General features: G+C 39.8%; 1 long non-coding RNA gene across 1 annotated transcript; it reads left to right on the top strand.

Moving 5' to 3' along the window:
- The first annotated feature begins 266 nt into the window (after positions 1 to 266).
- On the top strand, positions 267 to 1,750 carry LOC123502336. Its single transcript, XR_006673952.1, has 3 exons — positions 267 to 288; positions 390 to 517; positions 1,690 to 1,750. It is a non-coding gene; the product is annotated as an uncharacterized LOC123502336 (long non-coding RNA).
- The last annotated feature ends 10,148 nt before the right edge of the window (positions 1,751 to 11,898 follow it).

Raw genomic sequence — 11,898 nt, 5'->3', positions numbered from 1 at the left:
AATTATGCTTTTTTTTTTCCTTGGCCGCCGCTTCAGTTTCAAAGAACAGAATCAATCAGCGTAAACAATTAAGCGCATGCTCAGACAATGGTGTGTCAGGAGCCCGCCGAGCCACTGCGAGCGCCTGACACCATCAGTGTGCGGCAGGGTTTGATGTGGGAGGCTATTGTCACGGCTCATCACCAAAACACGCTTAAATTTAAAGAAATCTGTGTCGCCATTCAAAAATGTTGCACCTAGTATATATGGGGTTCAAATTACTCGTAATCAGGAGCTCTATCTCTTGAGGTGGGTAAAAAACACGTAGCTGATTGTGGTGAAACTCTGCAGTAATACCCTAGATTCTTATACTATTACTACCACTACTACAACAACTACCACTATTCCAGAGGTGCACCATGGCTTGCCACAATGTCACAACTGGTCCCTGGAGAGCTGCTGGTGGTGACGGGTTGCCTGTGCCCTCTCTGCGGCAAAACTCCACAAATACTCCACTCACCAAGTTCCAGAGGGAGAGGTGAGTGTGTGTGGGTGTGGGAGAGGTGTCTGCAGGTGTGCTGTGAGTGTGGTGGGTGTTTAAATGTGTTTTTTGTATGTTTTTGTAATGTCAACTATAGCTACCTATGTATAGTGTTTATTGTTTTTGGTGTGGGTTGGCTAGGGTAAACTTATTGTGGGCGTTTTCAGGTGTGATTTAAGGGTTGTTTGTGGAGTGCAGGTGTGTGTGTGTGTGTTGTGTTTTACAGGGCCTGGGCTTTATGTCGTGTGGTGTCTCCATATCTACACTTATCCAATTTTTCTTTAAAACTATGTACACTCTTTGCTGATACCACTTCCTCACTCAAACTGTTCCAAGTTTCAACACATCTTTGCGGGAAACTAAATTTTTTAACATCTCTCAGACATCGTCCCTTCCTTAGTTTCTTACTATGCGATCTTGTGTGTGTGTGTGTGTGTTGTGTTGTGTGATGCAATATTTTAAGATAATATTTGGTGCGTTTTGGTTAGGTAATGTTTGTCTTGTTTCCTCCATATCTCCCTCCACAGGTTACCTCCAGGCTTTTCCTTCAGTAGACTATTTCCTCCATGTTTCCTCCACCTTCCCTCCAATTTTGAGTCTCCTATCTCACTTCTATCATAGTCAAAATAGTGCTTTTCTAAATCTCACTTCAAAACCTGACAATTTTTCTCATTTTTCCCTCCACCACCTCCTTTTCTTTCCTCCATATCTCCCTCCACACACCAAGCTGTGTACTGTGCTGGTGTGTGCAGGTGTGGGAAAGGTTTCTGCAGGTGTGGTGTGTGTGTGTGGTATGTGTGGTGTGTGTATAAATGTTTTTTGTTGTGTAAACTACTATATATTTTTTGGGTGTGTGTTTTTTGCATTTTCCAGTGTTTGCAAAGGGTTTTTTGGGGTTTGCTGGTGTGTGCAGGTGTGGGAATGGTGTGTGCTGGTGTGGTGTGTGTTTTGTGAGTGTGGGGTGTGTGAAAGCATTTTTTTTTTTACAATTTTGTCTCATAAACCAATTTTTTTCACTTGTTTTGGCTGGAAAATATTTGTCTTCTTTTTAAAATCTTCCTATTACTACCACCACCACCACCACTGTCCAACCACACCCACAACCAACATTACCACATTAGATGCTCACAAAACCACACCATTTCACTACCACCACCTCCTCCCTACAGGATCACCGGCCGTACTAAAGGAAGTGGCTCTATGTAGGGATGGAACATGGCAACTGCACCAGCTGGGACACACCTAGCCAACTGTGAGTATTGAAGGCTGTTTTGAGTTGTTTTAGGGTGTTTGAAGACTTTGAGTGTGTTTTCAGGCTGTTTCAGGATATGTAATGCTGTTTTAGAGTGTTTTAAGGCTATTTTAGGGTGTTTAAGGGAGTTTTAGGCTGCTTTAAGGGTGTTTAACCCATTAACACCCAGACCTATTTCCCGTGTTGAGATTGTAGTACTTTTTGGCAAGCTGTGTGTTTGTAACCTAACCAAGACATGCTGAAGGAAAAATCATGATAACTTAAGTCAAAGCCTAAGTGAGTTGCAGAGGGTGACATAAATGATCCAGCGGGCGGATCAGTTAGCGTCTCGGCCCCATTGCATATACTTACCTTAGTAAAGGAAAAATCAAGGTTTCTATACTTTTTTCGTAGTATACTTAGCATCTGCGTATTTTTCTAGTTACAAATTGGGCTAATTGTAATGTTTCAAATTTGTACCTTTTATTCATAAATTGTACATGAGCAAAAATGAGTCCTAATACTTGGCATACACATATTTCTCTTTTATATCACTTTCTGCTGCACTGCTGCTATTCATCCACAAAATATACATTACTGTATTTGTTGCTATGAACATTCGACCTCATATTCATGTACGTGTGTGGAAATTTGCAAAACACTCCATGCACAGTGCGACGTCACACTTCAACAGTACAGGTCAAATTTGTAGCAATAACCCTCATCACCACAAAGCGACCTCAGCTTGTACCCAAACCTGATGGATGGGCTTCCCCCTGATCAATTGCTTGAGGCCATCATGACCATAGTATCTCACCATCATTTCATCAACAGATAAAGTCTTATGGAACACACCATACTGCTGGAATGAAGAATTTAGCATATCAATCAGGGGCCGGACTTTGAAAGCCTTGTCTGTGCAATCTTGTGGGCGACTGTTGTTGTCTTGTACATGTAGGTACGCTTTTATCTTCAAGTACTTGTTCCTGGATAGAGCTTAATTGTTTGACAGTATTTTGAGCCACATCATCAGCATCAGACCAGTAAAGTGGTTCGCTAGGAAGAGTGACGTACCCAGAATAGATCAGGAAGCCAATGAAGGCTTTTGGTTCATGGTCTTCCAAGCTAAACAGGGGATCATTTTTCACTGTGTGTGCATAACGGATTGTTTCTCGCTTTATGAGCGCAAAGATGTCGTCGGTGAAATATCCTCAAAGATGTCAACTGGTGTGTGACCGTCAAGTTGTTGGTGCAGTTTGGCCTTCAGCTTTTCGGTTTGGTTTGACATCTCACCCCACTTGAGTACCGTGGTATCATGTGCCTGGAAGTAGAAACAGCACTTTAGTAAATATTTAGCATTACATGCATTTCCAAGTTAAAACTCCAACAGTAATGATGAAAAATCAATGAATTAGTGTTTGAGTAATTCTGGCCACAGACAAATACCTGAGTAAACATGACATAAAGAATCTGGTGAATACACGTTAATCATCATCATATTACTTTATTAACACAAAACATGACATAATACTAAACAAATAACTAACGCTAACCTTCTTACTCCACACTGGTGTATCAACACAGTCCAGACGTCGTTTTTTCTTCATTCCTTGGCCAGGTTTGTGTGGTATGAATTTCAATGGCACCAGGGACATCTTTTACCATTGGTATAAGTGTATTATCATCATCAACTTCATCCTCATCACTTAGATCATCATCAGGAGGAATGTTCACCAAGTCTATTATTACTTCTGCATCATGATCAACGTTGAACTCCTCACTACATAACAAGTGTGTAGCTTCTTGCACACTGAGGCATTTCACAGGAGCATTAGACATATTTCGCAGCTGTTGAGCAAAATAACTTTTCAAGCTAGTAAGTATATGCTCTGTAAAGTATTCATTCACAATATCAGAGAATCAGGAGGATGTATACAGTACGTCTACAGGCAACTGTGCTGCTGTGCTGCTGTGAATCTCACACTGGGTGACTGATAACGGTTCCGCCCAGTGGACCATATTTGTCACCTCTAATTGTAGTGAACTTGCAATTCGGTAGATGGTGTGATAGGGCAGATAATTCAACTGACATGTCATGTAGAAAGTGTTGTGCTTGTATAGTGAAAAGGATCAAGAAATATGACATACACTTCATCACCATTTTTTACTGAACATGAACAAAAAATTCACGAAAATTCAATCCTAATGACGTGACCACTGGGAGATTTGAATGTCGTTGCTATAAATAGGTCCTCCCACTTCTGCTTACTGTAAGAACACTTTTAAACTCAATTTGCTCAGCATGTTTAAGATACAGGCCATCAAAGACAGATCACCAAACATGATCCACTGGGCGGTAATCGGTTAAGGCTGTTTTAGTGCTTTTTAGGGTTGTTTAAAGGATATTTGAGGGTGTTTTAGGGTGTTTAAGACGGTTTTTGGCTGTTTTAAGGCTATATTAGGGTGTTTTAAGGGTGTTTCAAGGTATTTTAAAATTTTGGCTATTGCAGTGATGAAGTACATGCCCACGCCATCGCTCCATCAGTGCTTCATCTACTCGCTTTGTGTGTTTTTTATGGTTCAGTGACAAAGTGACTAACTGTTTTCAGGGACACTGGGTATGGTGGCTTGGGGGGAGGGACCGTGTGGCCTGAGGGGAGGGTGGTGGCCGGCGGGCAGTGTGTTACTGACCAGTGTGGTGTAATGGTGTTGTCATTGTCACCCTTGAGGGATTCTGAGGGTGAGCTGGCTCTATTAGATGAATTACAGGATTCTAAGGACAATGAGAGTCAATCAGAAGGCATTATGGGTATCTCCTATCTCAAAGCCCACCAACTATTTGACTGCTAGTGTTCTTATTGATGTAGTGATAATTACTCCTGCAGTGTATCACTTGTGTCACTATGTATCTTGTATTATCACTTCACTTATTCACTTATTCTCTATGTGTCACTGTCAAGCACTTCACTTACTTACCCACTGCTTCAATAACACTCTGAATTTATGGCCTCCGCACACTGAAACACTAAGGTCTCTCTCTCTCTCTCTCTCTCTCTCTCTCTCTCTCTCTCTCTCTCTCTCTCTCTCTCTCTCTCTCTCTCTCTCTCTCTCTCTCTCTCTCTCTCTCTCTCTCTCTCTCTCTCTCTATTAATCCAGTTTTATTTATTTCAGATTGTGTTAAGAATATGGAGAAAGACGGACCAAGGCAAGAAGAGGAGGAGGAGGAAGAAGAGGATCAGGAACAGGAAGAAGAAGAAGAAGAAGAAGAAGAAGGAAGAGGTGGAGGAATATGAAAAGAGGAGAAGAAGAAAAGAGAGAAAAAGAAAAGGTAAAATAATAAATATTGTCATTTCATAAAGTTTTTGCTATTTCAATTCTCTCTCTCTCTCTCTCTCTCTCTCTCTCTCTCTCTCTCTCTCTCTCTCTCTCTCTCTCTCTCTCTCTCTCTCTCTCTCTCTCTCTCTCTCTCCTCCTCCTCCTCCTCCTCCTCCTCCTCCTCCTCCTCCTCCTCTCCTGTGCTAATACTATTACTATTATTACTATCCCAGTGTGACCTGTGTGACCTCTGACCTTTGCCACAGGACTCCTTGGACTGCGACTTCACTGTGACCCGAGAGGAGGTGGCCACTCAACGCTGAGGTCACACGGCTCCCTTCCTTATGCAGGTCAGTGGTGTGGTGTGTGGTGTGGGAGGTGTGGTTGGTAGGTTGGGTTAGCCTGGGTAAGATTTTGAAGCCTATTTTAGGCAGTTTGGCATGTTTGGAGGGTATTTTAAACAGTTTGGCATGTTTTGAGAGCATTTTGAGACAGTTTGGCATGTTTTGAAAGCATTTTGAGACAGTTTGACATGTTTTGAGGGCATTTTAAGACAGTTTGGAGGGCATATTGAGATAGTTTGGTATGTTTTGAGGGTATATTAAGAAAATTTTGGAGGTTTTTAGGGAAATTGAAGACAGTTTGGCAGATTTGGAGGGCATATTAAGGTAGTTTGTTATGTTTTGAGGAAATTTGAGACAGTTTAGCTGGTTTTGAGGCCATGGTAAAATAGTTTGGCATGTTTTGAACACATTTTAAGACAGTTTGGCATGTTCTAAGGGCATATTAAGACAGTTTGACATGTTTTCATGACATATTAAGAGAGTTTGGCAGATTTTAACTGCAATTTAAGAAAGTTTGACAGGTTTTGATGGCATTTTAAGACAATTTGGCAGGTTCTGATGACATTTTAAGACCCACTGCTTCAATAACACTCTGAATTTATGGCCTCCACACACTAAAACACTAAGGTCTCTCTCTCTCTCTCTCTCTCTCTCTCTCTCTCTCTCTCTCTCTCTCTCTCTCTCTCTCTCTCTCTCTCTCTCTCTCTCTCTCTCTCTCTCTCTCTCTCTCTCTCTCTCTCATGTTTTTTTGAGGACATTTTAACCCTTGGCTTACGGTGGATGAATTTATTTTCCGTTCCTACTCACGGGTAATTTTTGAAATATCAGAAATATCAGTTGGTTTCAGTCACTATATGATCCAGTAATTCATTATCGAGCAATGCCAAGAAATAATGACACAGCCCCGCGCCAATCTTCAAATGTCAAGCGGGAAAAATCATGATTACCGATACGATCGCCGTCTCTCTGGACGGAACAATATCATCATTCATGTACGATCACCGTAAGCCAAGAAGGGTTAAGATAGTTTGTCAGGTTTTGAGGACATTTTAACACAATTTGACATCTCCTCCTCCTCCTCCTCCTCCTCCTCCTCCTCCTCCTCCTCCTCCTCCTCCTCCTCCTCCTCCTCTCTGCTAATACAATTACTATTATTACTATCCCAGTGTGACCTGACCTGTGTGACCTCTGACCTTTGCCACAGGATTCCTGGAATGTGACTTCACTGTGACCCGAGAGGAGGTACCTCGGCCACTCAACGCTGAGGTCACACGGCTCTCTTCCTTATGCAGGTCAGTGGTGTGGTGTGAGGTGTGGGAGGTGTGGTTAGGTTACATTAGGTTAGGTTGGGCAGTTAAGGTTTTGAGGGAATTTTGAGGCAGTTTGTCATGTTTTGAGGGTATATTTAAACAGTTTGGCATATTTTAAGGGCATTTTAGATAGTTTGGCATGTGTTGAGGGTATTTTGAGACAGTTTGATGTGTTTGGTGGGCAGTTTAAGACAGTTTAGTATATTTTGAGACAGTTTGGCATGTTTGAGGATATTTTAAAACAGTTTGACATGTTTTATGGCCATATTGAGATAGTTTGGCATGTTTTAAGGGCATTTTGAGAGTTTGACATTTTTTTAGGGCATTTTAATACATTTTGGCAGGTTTTGAGAGCAATTTAAAACAGTTTGGCTGGTTTTCAGGGTATATTAAGACAATTTGAGAGGTTTTGAAGTGAATTGAAGACAGTTTGGCAGGTTTTCAGGGCATATTAAGACAGTTTGGTATATTTTGAGGGCAATTTTAGACAGTTTGGCAGGTTTTGAGGCCAATTTAAGATAGTTTGACATGTTTTGATGGCATTTTAAGACAGTTTGGCAGGTTTTGAGGGCATATTAAGGCAGTTTGGCAGATTTTGAGTGCAATTTATATATATATATATATATATATATATATATATATATATATATATATATATATATATATATATATATATATATATAGTTAGCATTTTGCATTATTGTAAATAACAGCATATTCTTATTTGATTTATAATTAACAGTGGTAGTGGTAGCCTTTTCCAAGATATCATACTGGAATAGGTGGAAGCTTGAATTATATATGTATATTGATTTTAATGCAAGTTTAATTTTTGAGTTACTTGTGTTAACCTAAGGATGTAAAATTTCCATAACTAAGAAAGTAACAATTCTGTTTTGTAATCATGTGCATTGTGTATAATTTGTTGCATATTAATTATTTAAGATCATAGCAATACACTAGAAATTTAGAATAAACTAAAATTTTTCTATTTAATTGAAAAGATTAGGTGAAAGCTCATTTTCTGAATTGGTCTACTAATGTGTAAGTACATCTTTAATTTGAGACAGATTTGGCATGTTATGAAGCCATTTTAAGGCAGTTTGTCATGTTTTGAGGACATTTTAAGACAGTTTGGTATGTTTTGAGGGCATTTTAAGATAGTTTGCCAGGTTTTGAGGAAATTATAAGACAGTTTGATATGTTTTGATAGGATTTTAAGACAGTTTTGCATGTTTTGAGGTCAGTTAAAAAAGTTTGACATGTTTTAACGGCATTTGAGTTGCGTTCAGTTCAGTTTACAAAATAGTGAAGGTGACTCAATATAAACAGTGCACCTCTCATTACAGGAAAGTCAAGACACACTGCTGCTGGAACACTGCACCACCAAGCCAAGACAAGACAAGCGACAACACAACACAAGCCTTCTACAACACCTACAGCCATCAGCAACACCCAGAGTACAAGACAACACCTGGAGCCATGAAGAATAGTTAGGATAGATTAGCAGTTTGGCATTTTTAATTATAAGGACATTTTAAGACCATTTGACATGTTTTTATGGTATTTTAAGACCATTTGGCATGTTTGTATGGTATTTTAAGACCATTTGGCATGTTTTTATGGTATTTTAAGACCATTTGGCATGTTTTATGGTATGTTAAGACCATTTGGCATGTTTTTATGGTATTTTAAGACCATTTGGCATGTTTTATGGTATTTTAAGACCATTTGGCATGTTTTATGGTATTTTAAGACCATTTGGCATGTTTTATGTTTTTAAGACCATTTGACATGTTTTTATGGTATTTTAAGACCATTTGGCATGTTTTATGGTATTTTAAGACCATTTGGCATGTTTTTATGGTATTTTAAGACCATTTGGCATGTTTTTATGGTATTTTAAGACCATTTGGCATGTTTTATGGTATTTTAAGACCATTTGGCATGTTTTGAGGGCATTTGAAGAAAGTTTGGCTATGGTAATACCCTTTTTGACATTAACCCTTCAGTACCATGACACATTTCCATATTCCTTGTGGTGACTATTTGGTGATTTTGTACAGCTTCACAAACTCATGTGGGGTGAAAATTGTGAAGACTGTGGCCATTAATCTTGTGACCTTCATAGACCTTCAATAATGTCAATAAAATGGTCTAATGGTGCACAAATCTCAAGGTAAAATGTGTCCCAGTACTGAAGGGGTTAAGAAGGGTGTATGGAGGTGACAAGATTAATGGGCACAGTCTTCACTATTTCAATCCCCCACATGAGTTTGTGAAGCAAGTGTTGGATTCTCTGGACAAAGATGCAGTGTGCTTGTTAAGAGATTCACTCAGCACTCACTCACTCCTTCACTTACTGAACTCAGAGGAATGAAGAATGTGCATTGTTGCTGCTTGTGTGTCAGACAAAGGCCTGTATTCACAAACACTTTGGTGTCTCAACAACACGCCTTCCAAGGCCACAGAGATCACTGGCAGGGTTTTCATGAGTGTTTCTCCACTTAATATTGTAGAAATGTCACTCTGCCTCAGGAACCATAAAATACCCTTATTCTCTCACCACCACTGTTTTCCAAGGCCACACAGATGACTGGCAGGGTTTTCAAGACTGTTTCTCCACTTAATAATACAGAAATCTTGTCATTCTGCCTTTAGAACTGTAAAAACATTCTTCAAAACTCTTTATTCTCTCTCTATAACAATTTTCCAAGGCCACAGAGATGACTGGCAGGGTTTTCAAGACTGTTTCTCCAGTTAATAATATAGAAATCTTGTCATTCTGCCTTTAGAACTCTCTCTCTCTCTCTCTCTCTCTCTCTCTCTCTCTCTCTCTCTCTCTCTCTCTCTCTCTCTCTCTCTCTCTCTCTCTCTCTCTCTCTCTCTCTCTCTCTCTCTCTCTCTCTCTCTCTCTCATGGGTTTTTCTTATTGGCAATGAAATGGTCTAATGGTACACAAATCTCAAGGTAAAAATGTGTCCCAGTACTGAAGGGGTTAAATAGTGAAGACTGTGGCCATTAATCTTGTCACCTCCATAGACCCTTCTAATGTCAATAAAATGGTCTAATGGTACACAAATCTCAAGGTAAAAATGTGTCCCAGTACTGAAGGGGTAAAAATAGTGAAGATTATGGCCATTAATCTTCTGCCTTCCATAGATCTTTCCAAGTGTCAATAAAATGGTCTAATGGTACGCAGATCTCAAGGTAGAAATATGTCCCAGTACTGAAGGGGTTAAAATAGTGAAGACTTGCCATTATTCTTCTGCCCTCTATAGACCTTTCCTGATGTCAATAAAATGTCTAATTGTACACAAATTTCAAGGTAAAATGTGTGTCAATGTTGAAGGGGTTAAAATAGTGAAGAATGTGGCCATTAGTCTTCTGACGTCTATAGATCTTTCCTACTGTCAATAAAATGGTCTAATGGTACACAAAATCTCAAGATGTCCTAGTATTAAAGGGGTTAAAATAATGAAGAATGTGGCCGTTAATCTTCTGACCTCTGTAGACCTTTCCTAATGTCAATAAAATGGTCTAATGGTACAGAAATGTCAAGGTAAAATGTGTCCCAGTACTGAAGGGGTTAAAATAGTGAAGACTGTGACCATTAACCTTCTGATGTCTATAAACTTTTCCTAATATCAATAAAATGGTTTAATGGTACACAGATCTCAGGGTAAAATGTGTCCCAGTACTGAAGGGTTGAAATAGTGAAGACTGTGGCCATTAATCTTGTGATCTCCATACACCTCTCCATTTTATTGATATTAGCAAGGGTCTATGGTGGTCAAAGGATTAATGGCCACAGCCTTCACTATTTTAATCAATTCAGTACTGGGACACATTTTACCTTGAGATTTGTGTACCATTAGACCATTTTATTGATATTAGCAAGGGTCTATGGTGGTCAAAGGATTAATGGCCACAGCCTTCACTATTTTAATCAATTCAGTACTAGGACACATTTTTACCCTGAGATTTGTGTACCATTAGACCATTTTAATGACATTAGCAAGGGTGTATGGAGGGCACAAGATTAATGTGTGTGTGTTGTTTTAAAAATGTTGTTTTCATGTATATTATTACTATTTGATTGTTTACTTTGATTGCTCTCTCTCTCTCTCTCTCTCTCTCTCTCTCTCTCTCTCTCTCTCTCTCTCTCTCTCTCTCTCTCTCTCTCTCTCTCTCTCTCTCTTAAGGTCTCTCTCTCTCTCTCTCTCTCTCTCTCTCTCTCTCTCTCTCTCTCTCTCTCTCTCTCTCTCTCTCTCTCTCTCTCTCTCTCTCTCTCTCATGTTTTGAGGACATTTGAACCCTTGGCTTACGGTGGATGAATTTATTTTCCGTTCCCTACTCACGGGTAATTTTTGAAATATCAGAAATATCAGTTGGTTTGAGTCACTATATGATCCAGTAATTCATTATCGAGCAATGCCAAGAAATAATGACACAGCCCAATCTTCAAATGTCAAGCGGGAAAAATCATGATTACCGATACGATCGCCGTCTCTCTGGACGGAACAATATCATCATTCATGTACGATCACCGTAAGCCAAGAAGGGTTAAGATAGTTTGTCAGGTTTTGAGGACATTTTAACACAATTTGACATCTCCTCCTCCTCCTCCTCCTCCTCCTCCTCCTCCTCCTCCTCCTCCTCCTCCTCTTGTGCTAATACAATTACTATTATTACTATCCCAGTGTGACCTGACCTGTGTGACCTCTGACCTTTGCCACAGGATTCCTGGAATGTGACTTCACTGTGACCCGAGAGGAGGTACCTCGGCCACTCAACGCTGAGGTCACACGGCTCTCTTCCTTATGCAGGTCAGTGGTGTGGTGTGAGGTGTGGGAGGTGTGGTTAGGTTACATTAGGTTAGGTTGGGCGGTTAAGGTTTTGAGGGAATTTTGAGGCAGTTTGTCATGTTTTGAGGGTATATTTAAACAGTTTGGCATATTTTAAGGGCATTTTAGATAGTTTGGCATGTGTTGAGGGTATTTTGAGACAGTTTGATGTGTTTGGTGGGCAGTTTAAGACAGTTTAGTATATTTTGAGACAGTTTGGCATGTTTGAGGATATTTTAAAACAGTTTGACATGTTTTATGGCCATATTGAGATAGTTTGGCATGTTTTAAGGGCATTTTGAGAGTTTGACATTTTTTTAGGGCATTTTAA

The sequence above is a fragment of the Portunus trituberculatus genome, chromosome 11 (assembly GCF_017591435.1).
Source record: "Portunus trituberculatus isolate SZX2019 chromosome 11, ASM1759143v1, whole genome shotgun sequence".
NCBI lineage: Eukaryota > Metazoa > Arthropoda > Malacostraca > Decapoda > Portunidae > Portunus > Portunus trituberculatus.
This window is presented reverse-complemented; position numbering and strand designations above follow the sequence as displayed.